The sequence below is a fragment of the Elgaria multicarinata genome, chromosome 1 (genome assembly GCF_023053635.1).
Source record: "Elgaria multicarinata webbii isolate HBS135686 ecotype San Diego chromosome 1, rElgMul1.1.pri, whole genome shotgun sequence".
NCBI lineage: Eukaryota > Metazoa > Chordata > Lepidosauria > Squamata > Anguidae > Elgaria > Elgaria multicarinata.
The window spans coordinates 48,237,976-48,250,606 of NC_086171.1; positions in this window are offsets into that span (position 1 = coordinate 48,237,976).

Consider the following 12,631-nt stretch of genomic DNA (forward strand, 5'->3'; position numbering starts at 1 on the left):
TGACAAAGAGACCAGTGAAACACTAGCAACAGCTTTATTTTCGGCAGCAAAACAGAGCACCTATGCGGGCTGAACCCCGAGAGGAAAGGCCCAGAGAATAGCTATGGCAGGCGTTTTGTATTGCTGAGTAAACAACCTCAGTGTGTGTGTCTTTTTTCCATGGGAACTAGCTAAAATGCATTATCTAATAAATTTCTATTCCATAGTTCTGGCTTATGTATGTGCAGCAAGAAGTGTTAATCATGGCACAGACTCTTCTTCGTGCTGCAAGTAAGACATCAAGGGTCATGCAGTTTTGTAGTGTGACTTGTGAAATTTCTTGTTTCAGCTTAAAGGGCAGAAATGGCATCAATTGTGGCAGTTTCAATTGGCCTCTGCTGTGTCAGAGGTTTACTGGAAGCAAGATCTTCATGAATTCATGGGATCTAGTGTATCCCGTTTCCAAAGGATTATTAATAGCCCTTTTGACCTTATGGTTGTAAATAATGTCTGCTGTTAAACTGGTGTGTGAACTGAGACCAGGCAATAGTTCTATGGCAGGATCTTATATGCCCATGGTCCACATAGCCAATAGAGTCTGTGGACATTTAACGCTGGATAGATTAACCATTTCTCACCTTTGGAAAAACATACTGGTAGAGGAATATGCTCTGCACCTTCTGGAATACCATATAACAGAAGAGGGAGATCTCTCTATTATTTGGTTGTAATCCTTACGGCATTTTGCTACATTGGGTTTACTGATTTTACCATTATCTGTCAGTGTGTAACTGCTTTTGAAACACGACAGTAAAGGAGGAAGAACAGTGCTACTAATAAAGAGGTCTTTGTATTTGCTAACCATCTCTAGCTTGAAGCCTCCAATTACAGGAAGTGTCTACCTGAAACTTGAATGAAGTCTAAAAAATTAACATTGTTTTATCTTTAAACCAGCAAGTGCAATCACATTATGGTCAAAGGAGAGTAGACAAAGAACTCGGAAACCCAAAATCTTGTGCAGCGTTCTATCTCTTAAAGCTTTCCCATAATTAGTGCCAATCAAGGCCAAATCTACACATCGTACTGAAGGCGCTTGTGTGCGCCGTGAAAACGATGGTGTAGACGGCGAAAGAAGAGATGGAGGAAGAGGCGGCTGGGGAACCGGCTGCGTCCTTGCCGCTGCCGCCTCCTGCTGCCAGGGTAAGTGCCACCCAGGTCGGAGAGCTCGGCTTCCGGCGGCGGCAGCGGCAAGGATGCGGCCGGTTCCCCAGCCTCCTCCTCCTCCACCACTTCCTCCGTCTCTTCTTTTGCCGTCTACACCATCGTTTTGATGGCACACTGGAGGCGCACGCGAGCGCCTTCAGTACTACATGTAGATTCCCTCCAAGTAATCCACAATAACTTTTGCTGTTTGCCTAATCTCCTACGGGTTGTCACTGAGTATGTGTGGCATTCTGATATGGGCCATTGAACTGGCAGCGTAGAGGGGTTTCAGACTGGGATGGATTATATTCCATCCTTTATTTCTTATTTATTTATTAAGCACTTTTATCCTGCCCTTTAGCCAAAAAGGCTCTCAAGGCAGCTTACAAAAATGTTTCTTAAGACAGTCCCTGCCCACAGGCTTACAATCTAAAAAACATCCCTGCCCACAGGCTTACAATCTAAAAAACATGACACAAAAGGAAAGGGGATGGGGAGGGAGGAGGAGAAAGGGGGATGGAAGCAAATTCAGTCACTAGATTCTCAGCTGCAAAGTCTATATATCTCTGTACCAAAGTTTGTTCATTTTCTTTGGTGATATTTTGTTCAAACTGGTATGCCTTCTACCCTTCTTTTGCCCGAGATAGGCAGGCACACCAATTACAGGTACGCCTTTGTTCATGATGGGCTGGCATTTTTAATTATTATTATTATTATTATTTATTACATTTATATACCGCCCCATAGCCAAAGCTCTCTGGGCAGTTTACAAAGATTAAAAAGATTAGATTAAAAAGACTGAACATTAAGAATCGATATACAAATTTTAAAAACAAAAGCATAGGAACAGCTAAAGTTTAAAACAATAAAAGCACATATCCAACAGTTTAGTAAGGTTAACTAAGGTTAGTAAGGTTAGTAAGGTTAGTAAGGTTAACTTTTATATGCCGCCCCATAGCCGAAGCTCTCTGGGCGGGTTACAAAGATTAAGACTGAACATTAAAAATCGATATACAAATTTTAAAAACAAAAGCATAAAAACAGCTAACACTTAAAGTAATTAAAGCACACATCCAACAGTTTAATAAGGTTAACTATTTCTGCTACTGCTATACTTAGTTGTACTATTCCCTTCTTTATTTCCCGTAAAGCGTAGTTCAAAGAGAACAAGACCGCCGTACTGGAACAGAGCGGCCATCTCAGTCATCGTTGGCTGCCTGGCGAAGTCTGTCTTCATGCAGCTGGCTGGACTTTTGCCAACTCTACCAGTAGGATGAAACCTTTTTGGTTTCTGGAGAGTGGCTGGGCATTATTATGGCCCTTAAATATTTGTAGAGTAAAGTTAGGTGGTCTCCGGGCATGATCCGCTGGGTCTTGGGAGAAGCAGTAGACACCTGCTGTTGGCCGTGTCGAGGAGAAATCGCCTGCGTTGTCCTTGAGAGCACCACCTCGGTTGCTGTCTACACTTGACTGGCGAAATCTGGGTCAACGGCCCTCTTGCAGGGTGATGTGTGGATCTGGGAAGATCTGGTAGGGACCTTTCCACCTGGACGCCAGGGCACTCTTGTCCACTGAAGAACCGTGATGCCGGTGGTCGTGGCAGGGCTCATCTGGGTGTCTTTAATCTGTGAATGACAACCTAAAACTACCTCATTAATGCACGGCCATAGTCTTAATACTTGATCATCTGTTAGCTGGAGTTCGGTGGCCTGAAATTTAGTAGGGGGTGGGGGGGAGTCATTGGTTTACCCATGAGGGTTCCCATAAGGACTAATCTCTTGTTCGTAAGTGCCAGAGGCCGGCCACACACCCAACTGCTCTGCCCAACTAGAGTAATTACGCTGTTAATCATGGCGTTATCAACTGCATATAGCTCAGACTACACAGAAGGTATGAGCTTGCCCTTTCCTGGAAACATGGTGTGCCCTGATATCCTTGATAATCCCTTTTCTTAATTGCAAAAAAAGGATTTCATCAAATTCCAAGACCCCCAGGTGATCAGGCTGGAAGTTTGGATTTCGTGAAGCGGAATCAGGAGAACACACACACCATGCTTTGCAGCAAGGTCACAACATATTTAGGGCATCAAGAAATGCTTCATGTGGTGAGTAAACCTTTATTTACAGAATAGCTTTCTGCTTAAAGAGGAAGCATGTTGGTCTGGATAGTGAGGCGGTTAGTTAAGAAACATGCCTACAACAGTTATAGTTTTTTTAGCAGACATTGTAGCTGTAAGGAAATCTTGAAACGTTAGTGTAGATCAGCTAGCTTTATGAGGTGTCTGCATAAGCTGGCCAGGCTTATTAGGACACTCATTTTCTAGCGACCAATTTCACCACAATAGTGGCAATATTCTAGGGTGATTTTGCTTTTTGCTCACACCATGTTCTCATCCATCGCCTCTGCCCTTGAATCTACCATGGATTCTGCATTGTTCTTGTTTTGTGGGCTTCTTAAAAAATGAGATTCTTAATTGCTTGAACTCTAAATGCAATTTAACTCTTCAGAGTCTGAAATTTCTACTTCTACAATTCAATACTAGTGATACATTAAAAAAAATGCAGGTAGCTTAAATATACAACAGCCTAAAAATTCTTTCTTTCTTTGCCAGGAGAAATCTCCCTCCCCTTTCTTTCTCGGTTCTTGTCTCTAGGCTCCACAACACCTTTTGCTAGGTGCCAGATTTAAACTCTTCTTCTTCTTCCTGTCTCTTTGCAAACTAAGCCACAAACCATTCAACTTCTTCCTAGCTATCTTAAAGAGAATCTGAACAATTTAAGTGTTTTCGAATTTGCAGGTTCTGGCCCATAACTTTTGTACATATACACCGTGGGTGTCAACGACAGCTCTGTTCACTTGCTTCCTCAGGTACCTGTTTTACTGACCTGTCTTTTGCACTGGGCCCAGCCATGTTAAACCTCATCTGCCCCTCCAATGGACCAGGCCCACTTTTCTAAGTCTGTTTTGCTGGGTGTCACAGAAGTCTTGGGTTGGGAGTCCAGTGTGAACCAGACCCACGGTGTCACCTGAAACAGAAGGCTAAGCCAATAGGGATTTCAAAAGGTCTCTTACCTTGGGTACGTGCTGGAATGACAGTCCCCAGAGAGCTTCTGCCTGTGTGCTTCTGACGAGTGCTGTCAAATCCCAGACGAGGCTCCCCAGGTATTGTCGTGGATCTCCAACGCACAGACAAAGAGACCAGTGAGACACTAGCAATAGAATTATTTCCCACAGCAAAAGAGAGTTTGCACAGCGGTGGGCTGAACCCCAATAGGAGAGGGAAGGCCCAGAGTACAGTTACAGCAGCATTTTTATACTGTGAAGTAAACAATCTCAGTGCAAATGTCTCTTTTCTGTGAGAACTATTTAAATACATTCTGAACTCAGCCTTCAATATTAGAAGCCTGTGTTCTGTTAACTCCAAATTACAAGTTTGTGATCATGCCTGTCAGTTCTGAAATCAGCCATCCCCATGAAGAGGCAGGCCAGGCTGCTAAGTCCCTGAACTTCAAGCATGGCCTTCTCCATGAAGGAAGAGCTGGCTCTGCTTCCTAGGGCACCTTCACTGGCCTGAGACATCCCATGAAGGGAACCCTGGCTGTGTGTAACACAGTTCTAAGTCCAGGTCTGGCCCAAGGTATTTTGCTGCCCGAAGCAATCCCCAAATTACTTTAGCAATCCCCAATAAAACATGACTAGATCATGAAACAATTAGGTCGACCTGAGCCAGGTGAGGGACGTGCAAGCCTTCTTGTGTCCTTTGCCGGGAGAAGGACCTGCAACCCTGTGGACTCCCTTGGACCTCTTATGCTATCCTTCTGGGAAGGCTGTCTTGGGTTGGGATGTGAAGTCGTGTATTGCAACAGTTCCGCTCCTGCCTAGAATGCCCCTTAGAGAAGGTGGTGGCAGGGGATAATGGGTCTGTCCTATGGTGGTCTTGCTACAGGGTGCCTCAGGGCTGTAGTTGACCCCCATGCTTTCCAACATCTACATGAAACTGCCGGGACACGTTAACCAGGGGTGCGGGCTGAGGCATCACCAATGACACGTAGCTCCACCTCTCCTTCTCAGCTAAACAGAGGTGAGGCAGTTGAAGCTCTGAACCAGCGCATGGGCAGAGGAGTGGGCTGGATGAGGGCCCAATAAACTGAGATTCAATCGAGACAAGACAGAAACACTGTTTGTGGGTGGCTCATCTATCCGGTTAAGTGTCAGTCACCCTGTTCTGGAAGGGGGTTTCAGACTTCCTAAAGGGCGAGGTCTGCAAGTTGGGGACGATGATGGATCCGTCATCGTCCGCAGAGGCGCAGGCTCCCTCAGTGGTTCAGAGCACCACCTTTTAAAGGGATGTTTTTACTTCTTCTTAGTTATTTTAAATATTATTAGACACTCAGCGATTTTAGTGATTTTCTCTCCTGCTGGTTTTAGTTTAGTATATTTATTTCTGTTGTTTGAATCTTGGCTAGTTTTATTCTGTTTTAATTTCTTATTATTTTAAATGCTTGAAGAACTTTGGGATTGGGTCCAGTAAATAAAAAGAAAAAAATGAACTAAAGTAAAATAAAACACAACTAAAATACAAATGGAAATTAAAAAAATGGTGACCTCAGTTGTTTTGGACTACAATCCCCATCAGCTCCAGCCAGCATCGCCGATGTAAGGGGATCATGGGAGTTTTAGGCCAAAACAACTGTAGCTGTTCCTCCCTGGCCTAAGCTAGTGAGAAGCTACTCTGAGCCACGAAGGGAGCCTGTGCCTCTACGGGCAACGATGGATCCATGACCATCCCCAAACTACAGACGTCACTGATTGGGAAGTCTGAAACTCCCCGCCAGAACAGGGTCAATGTCACTAAGCCGGAATGATGAACCACCTGCAAACAGTATTTCTGTGTTGGCTGGATTGAATCTCAGTTTATTGGCCCTCATCCAGTCCATTCTCCTGCCCGTACGCTGGTTCAGGGCTCCAACTGCCCCACCTCTGTTAGCTGAGAAGGAGAGGCGAAGCTAGGTGCCATTCGTGACGCCTCAGCCCGCACCCCTGGTAAACGTCTCCTGGCGGTTTCATGTAGATGCTGAAAAGCTTGAGGGTCAAATAAAGCCCTGAGACACTCCGTAGTAAGACTGCCATAGGACAGATCCATCATCCCCTACCAGCACCTTCAAAATTCTTGGCAGGAGCAGGACCATCACAATAATGACTTCACATCCCAACTCAAGGCAGCCTTCCCAGAAGGATGGCATGAGAGGTCCAAGGGAGTCCACAGGGTTGCAGGTCCTCTGTCCTTCTCCTGGCACAGGTCGACCCAAGAGTGACCCACCCTTCTCTCAAACAGGAATTTCTGAACACCTGGACCCAGCCGTACATCCTCTCTTAGATGAACGCTTCTTGGCTAGGGATGTGCGTTATCAGGAAATCCAGTCCTTTAAGGGCTCGTGGGATTTCCAATAGGAATCCTGGACATATGCTAAGAATTTAGGAATTTAGGCACATCCTCAGTAGAGGAATCAAGCGTGATCAAGATCACAAGTGTGTTCACATGTAATTTCACACAAGAATACCACTCTTAGTACTCCCCACAGTCAGCCATGAAATAAAATGTAGTACACAACAACTAAAACCCTCAAAACGCATGAAAGAGGGGCTGGCTCTGCTTCCTAGGGCACCTTCACTGACCTGGGATATCCCCATAAAGGGGCGCGTACCTGTGTGCAACACAGTCCTAAGTCCAGGTCTGGCCCAAGGTATTTTGCTGCGTGAAGCAATCCCCAAAACTGTGCCACCCCACACAACCCCCCCCCCAAAGTGACTAGGTAATGCAACAATTACCAGTAATGCATTAGAAAAACCAACAATGTCTTACCTTCCAAGATGTGATGGGAGCAGGCCTGGTCCTCAAAATCTGCAAGCATGGAAGCTAGGAAGGAATCTTGGTAAGGGGTGTTTAACCCTATCACTGCCAACTGTTCTTCCTCTAAATCACCCTTCCCCAACCTGGTGCCCTCCCATTTCACAGTCAAACACATTAGCATTTGCTTCTAATTAAACCCTAAAAAAGGGCACAAACCAACTCTTTGCAGTGAAGCACTTTGGGCAATTCACAACAATTAAAACCACAAAATGCATGAATGCTGGCCATGCCTGCTAGGGCATCTTCACTAACCTGAGACTTCCCCATGAAAGGGACGCTGCCTGTGTGTAACACAGTCCCAATCAGTGGTCCTCGTGAAGAGGAGGCAAAGAAGTCCGCTAAGTTCCAGCACTTAGACCATAATGTTCTCCGTGAAGGAGGGTCCTTGGAAGGGCACCATAGCTAACCTGAGACATCCCATAAAGGGGTTGCAAGCTGTGTGTAACACAGTTCTAAGTCCAGGTCTGGCCCAAGGTGTTTTGCTGCCTGAACCAATACAAAAAATTGCACCACCCCGCACAACCCAATAAAACGTGACTAGGCAATATAACTATTACAAGTAAAGAAGCAACAGAACAATGTCTCTGATAAGTTGAGTTTTTATGATTCTGCTTTCACACATGTAGAAATTATACACTTACCTTGTCAGAAGAGATGGGAGCGGGCCTGGTCCTCAAAGTCTTCAACTGATGGTAATGATCCTGTTTGGACGTGTCATTCCTATGCACAATTACCTTGCAGAAAGCCTGATTGGGAACTGAACACTGTTAAGCTTTATCACAAAGTCAGCACAAACAAACTCTTACAACCAAGCTCTTAGGTCTCTATATCTGAGAACTTCAAGCATAACTTTCTTCAGGATTGCAAGTCAGGATTGCTAACTTGACATATCCCCATGTAGGGGGATGTAGGCTGTAACCCAGTTCTAAAGCCAGGTCTGGCCCAAGGTATTTTGCTGCCTGAAGCAATCCCCAAAACTGTGCCACCCCACACAACCTAATAAAACATGACCTGGAGCGGATCTACACAGAGTCATTGGGGCGCCCTGAAGGTGCTGGCGTGCGCCTCCAGGGTGCCCTGAAACTCCTAGTGTAGATACCTGTAGATACCTGTCCAGAAGAGGAGGAGGCGGCAGCGGCGAAAAGTTCCCAGGGCTGCTGTCGGATGCGAGGGTGCCTAGAGCGTCCTTGCCGCCGTCGCTCACCTCCCCGCCGGCCTCCTGCTGCCAGCGAAAGAGCCACCCGGGTTGGAGAGCTCGGCGGAAGAAGCTCTCCAACCCGGGTGGCTCTTTCGCTGGCAGCAGGAGGCCGACGGGGAGGTGAGCGACAGCGGTAAGGACGCTCTAGGCACCCTCGCATCCGACAGCAGCCCTCGGAACTTTTCGCCTCTGCCTCTTCAGGACAGGTATCTACACTAGGAGTTTCGGGGCACCCTGGAGGCGCACGCCAGCGCCTTCAGGGCGCCCCGATGACTGTGTAGATCCCCTCCTGGTAGTGAAACTATTACCAGTAAAGCAGTAAGCGAACTAACAATGTCTCTGAGAAAATATGTACATAGGACTAAGCTGAGTTTTTATCATTCTGCTCTCACACATGTACAAATTATACACTTACCTTGACAGAAGTAATGGGATGTGTCATTCCTATGCATACTTACCTTGCACAAAGCCTGATTGGGAACTGAACACTGTTAGGATTTATCACAAAGTGGGCACAAACTCTTTACTCTTTGGTCTACTGACAACCATTAAAGGCACAAAATGCATTTTGAAATAAAATGCAGATAGCCAAATTTTGGAAGGGCGCAAAAGGTTTAAACTAAGGACGACGGTACAATACAGTATGGGAAATAGCATTTGCCAACTGTTGGAAGGATGCAAAAGAGTTTAAACCTAAGACGACGGTACAATACAGTATGGGAAATAGCACTTACAGAGAAACATACTCAACATTTTAGCCTATTAAGAAAGCAAAGGAAGGAGACGCTTTTGCAACAGAATGCCGGTGTTTTATTATATACACACAAACAAAATAAAAGTACCAACACAGGTTTCAGATGCTTTTATTAGGTTATGGTTTCTCAGGAGAGAAAAATTAAAGTACATAATAATAAAAAACAGTCTTCCTTTCTATTTGATACCTATCCTCCCATTAATTTATCTTATTTTAAACCTGCCTAATAATTAATGTTAAATTCCTACTGGGTATTTATAGTGTCGGACTCTTTCTTTTAAATATATATAGCAATTTATTACTTATTCCTTGCTTTTAAGATTTCTGTATTATGGTGATATTTAAGTTTTATAATAAAATAATAAAAAATTAATACACAACAATGAAAACGTGCAATTAGGAAACTTGGTAAGGTGTATTTAACCCAATCACTGCCAACAGTCCCTCTAAAACACCTTTAACCAAGCTGGCCCCTCACCCACCATTTCACAGTTAAACACATTGCGATTTACTTCTGTCCACTTTGCAATAAACCCTTAAAAAATGACACAAACTAACGCTTACAACAATGCTCTTCGGGCAATTCACAACCATTAAAACCCTCAAAACACATTGCAAAATAAAATGCAATGCACAAGAATTAAAACCATAAAATGTTTTGCAATATAAAATGTAAAAGCGCAGTCCTGGTAAGGGGTGTGTAACCCTATCACAGACTACCACTCAAATTCTAATCCAAACTTCACCAATTTGGAGTCCTCGCATTCCACAGTTAAATGCATTGGGATTTACCTCTGAATAAACACAAATCGGGCCTTGCAATAAACCCTAAAAAAAAATGACACAAACCAACTCTTACAACTAATTTCTTTGGGCAGTTCACAACAATTAAAACCACAAAATACTTTGTAAAATAAAATGCAGATAGCCAAATGCACATAAACAAATTTTGGAAGGATGAAAAACATTTCAACATAAGATGATACATTATAGCATGAAAAATGGCACTTTCAGAGAAACTTAATAAACTTTTTAGAGTAAAAGAAAAATGACACTTTTGCAACAGAATGCTTTTATTACATATACACAGGCAAAATAAATGCACACGGACAAAATAAATACACCAACTCAGGTTTCAGATGCCTTTATTAGATTGTTACATTAATATCTCAGGAGAAAAATAAAATAAAATTCATAATGAAAACATTTCTTTTGCTTTAATATCCTCTCATTAATTTATATTTTAAATCTACCTAATGACTAATGTTAAATGTGTACAGTAAATGCAATATACAATAATTAAAACCTCCATAATCCACGAAGACCATTGCTAACCTGTGACGTCCCCATAAAGGCGACGCTGCCTGTGTGTAACACAGCACTAGTCAGCCAACCCATGAAAAGGAGGCAAACAGTCTACTAATCCTTGCACTTAGCGCATAACGTTCTCCATGGAGGAAGGCCAGCCTTGCTTGCAAGTGACCATTGCTAACCTGACACATCCCCATAAAGGGAACGCTACCTGTGTGTAACACAGCACTTAGTCAGCCAACCCATGAAGAAGAGGCAAACATTCTGCTAATCCTTGCACTTAGCGCATAATGTTCTCCATGGAGGAAGGCCAGCCTTGCTTGCAAGCGACCATTGCTAACCTGACACATCCCCATAAAGGGAACGCTACCTGTGTGTAACACAGCACTTAGTCAGCCAACCCATGAAGAGGTGGCAAGTAGACTGCTAAGTCCTTACACTTAGCACATAACGTTCTCCATGGAGGGCCAGCCATGCTTGCAAGCGACCATTGCTAACCTGACACATCCCCATAAAGGGAACGCTACCTGTGTGTAACACAGCACTTAGTCAGCCAACCCATGAAGAGGTGGCAAGTAGACTGCTAAGTCCTTACACTTAGCGCATAACGTTCTCCATGGAGGGCCAGCCATGCTTGCAAGCGACCATTGCTAACCTGACACATCCCCATAAAGGGAACGCTACCTGTGTGTAACACAGCACTTAGTCAGCCAACCCATGAAGAGGTGGCAAGTAGACTGCTAAGTCCTTACACTTAGCGCATAACGTTCTCCATGGAGGGCCAGCCATGCTTGCAAGCGACCATTGCTAACCTGACACATCCCCATAAAGGGGACATTACCTGTGTATAAGGTCTGGCCCAAGGTATTTTGCTGCCTGAAGCAATCCCAAAAACTGTGCCACCCCACACAACCCAATAAAACATGACTAGATATTTAAACAATTGCTAGTAAAGAAGCAACAGAACTAACAGTGTCTGAGAAAAGATGTACATAGGACTAAGCTAAGCTGAGTTTTTATAATTCTACTCTAATACATGTACAGTCTTGCACTCACCTTGTCAGAAGTCTTCAACTGATGTTAATGATCCTGATGAGATGCGTCATTCCTATGAACACTTACCTTGCAAAAAGCCTGTGGGCACAAACTCTTACAACCAGGCTCTTTGGGAAATTCACAACAATTAACCCCCCATGCATAATTATGTCGAATACATCGACACCTCTGGCCATTAAGCCAAATTATTATTATTATTATTATTTATTTATTTATTTATATAGCACCATCAATGTACATGGTGCTGTACAATTAACACCAGCTGTCTGATTGTATCCTGGTGTCAGGGTGATGGTGTTATCATTTACCTTGTTTACTGATAATGCAGTTGCAGCTTTTTGCAGTTAAATTTATTTTGACCCCACTGTTCACAATTATCCCACTATCTGCATTGTTCTATGTTGTTCCCCGCCTCAATCCAGAGGGAGAGGCGGTTAAGAAATAAAATTATTATTATTATTATTATTATTATTATTATATGGATTCCTGCACTGAGCAGGGGGTTGGACTTGATGGCCTTATAGGCCCCTTCCAACTCTACTATTCTATGATTCTATGAGCCTGGAATTATTTTTTTGTGAACTTCCCAGAGAGCCCCGGCTATGGGACAGTATAAAAATTTAAGAAATGAAATAAAACACAATAAATTGCAACACACAACAATTAACCCTCCAATTTGAATAGTAAAATCAAACACAATACATAACAATTAAATCCCCAAATTGCATAGTAAAATCAAACATAATACACAATAATTAACCCCTCAAATTGTATAGTAAAATCAAACACAACACACAATTAAACCACCAAAATGCATAAAAACACAACACACAACAATTAAAACCACAAAATATGTAATAAAATGCGCTTTTACATATTATATTGCAAATAGGAAGCAAGGAAGGAATCTTGAGTTTACATTTTATATTGCAATTAGGAACCAATCTTGCGATGTCCAGCCCTGTCTCTGCCAATGACGCCCTTTGAGGAACTCACAACAATTAAAACCACACAACAATTGAACCTCCAAAATGCATGTTCAAATAACACGCAATACACAGTTAAAACCACAAAATCCATAAGAAAAAATGCAATGAAAACCACAAAATGCTTTATGAAATAAAATGTGCTTTTACATTTTATATTGTAATTAGGAAGCCAGGAAGGAATCTTGGTAAGGGGAGTTTAACCATATCACTACCAGCCATTGCTCCTCTAA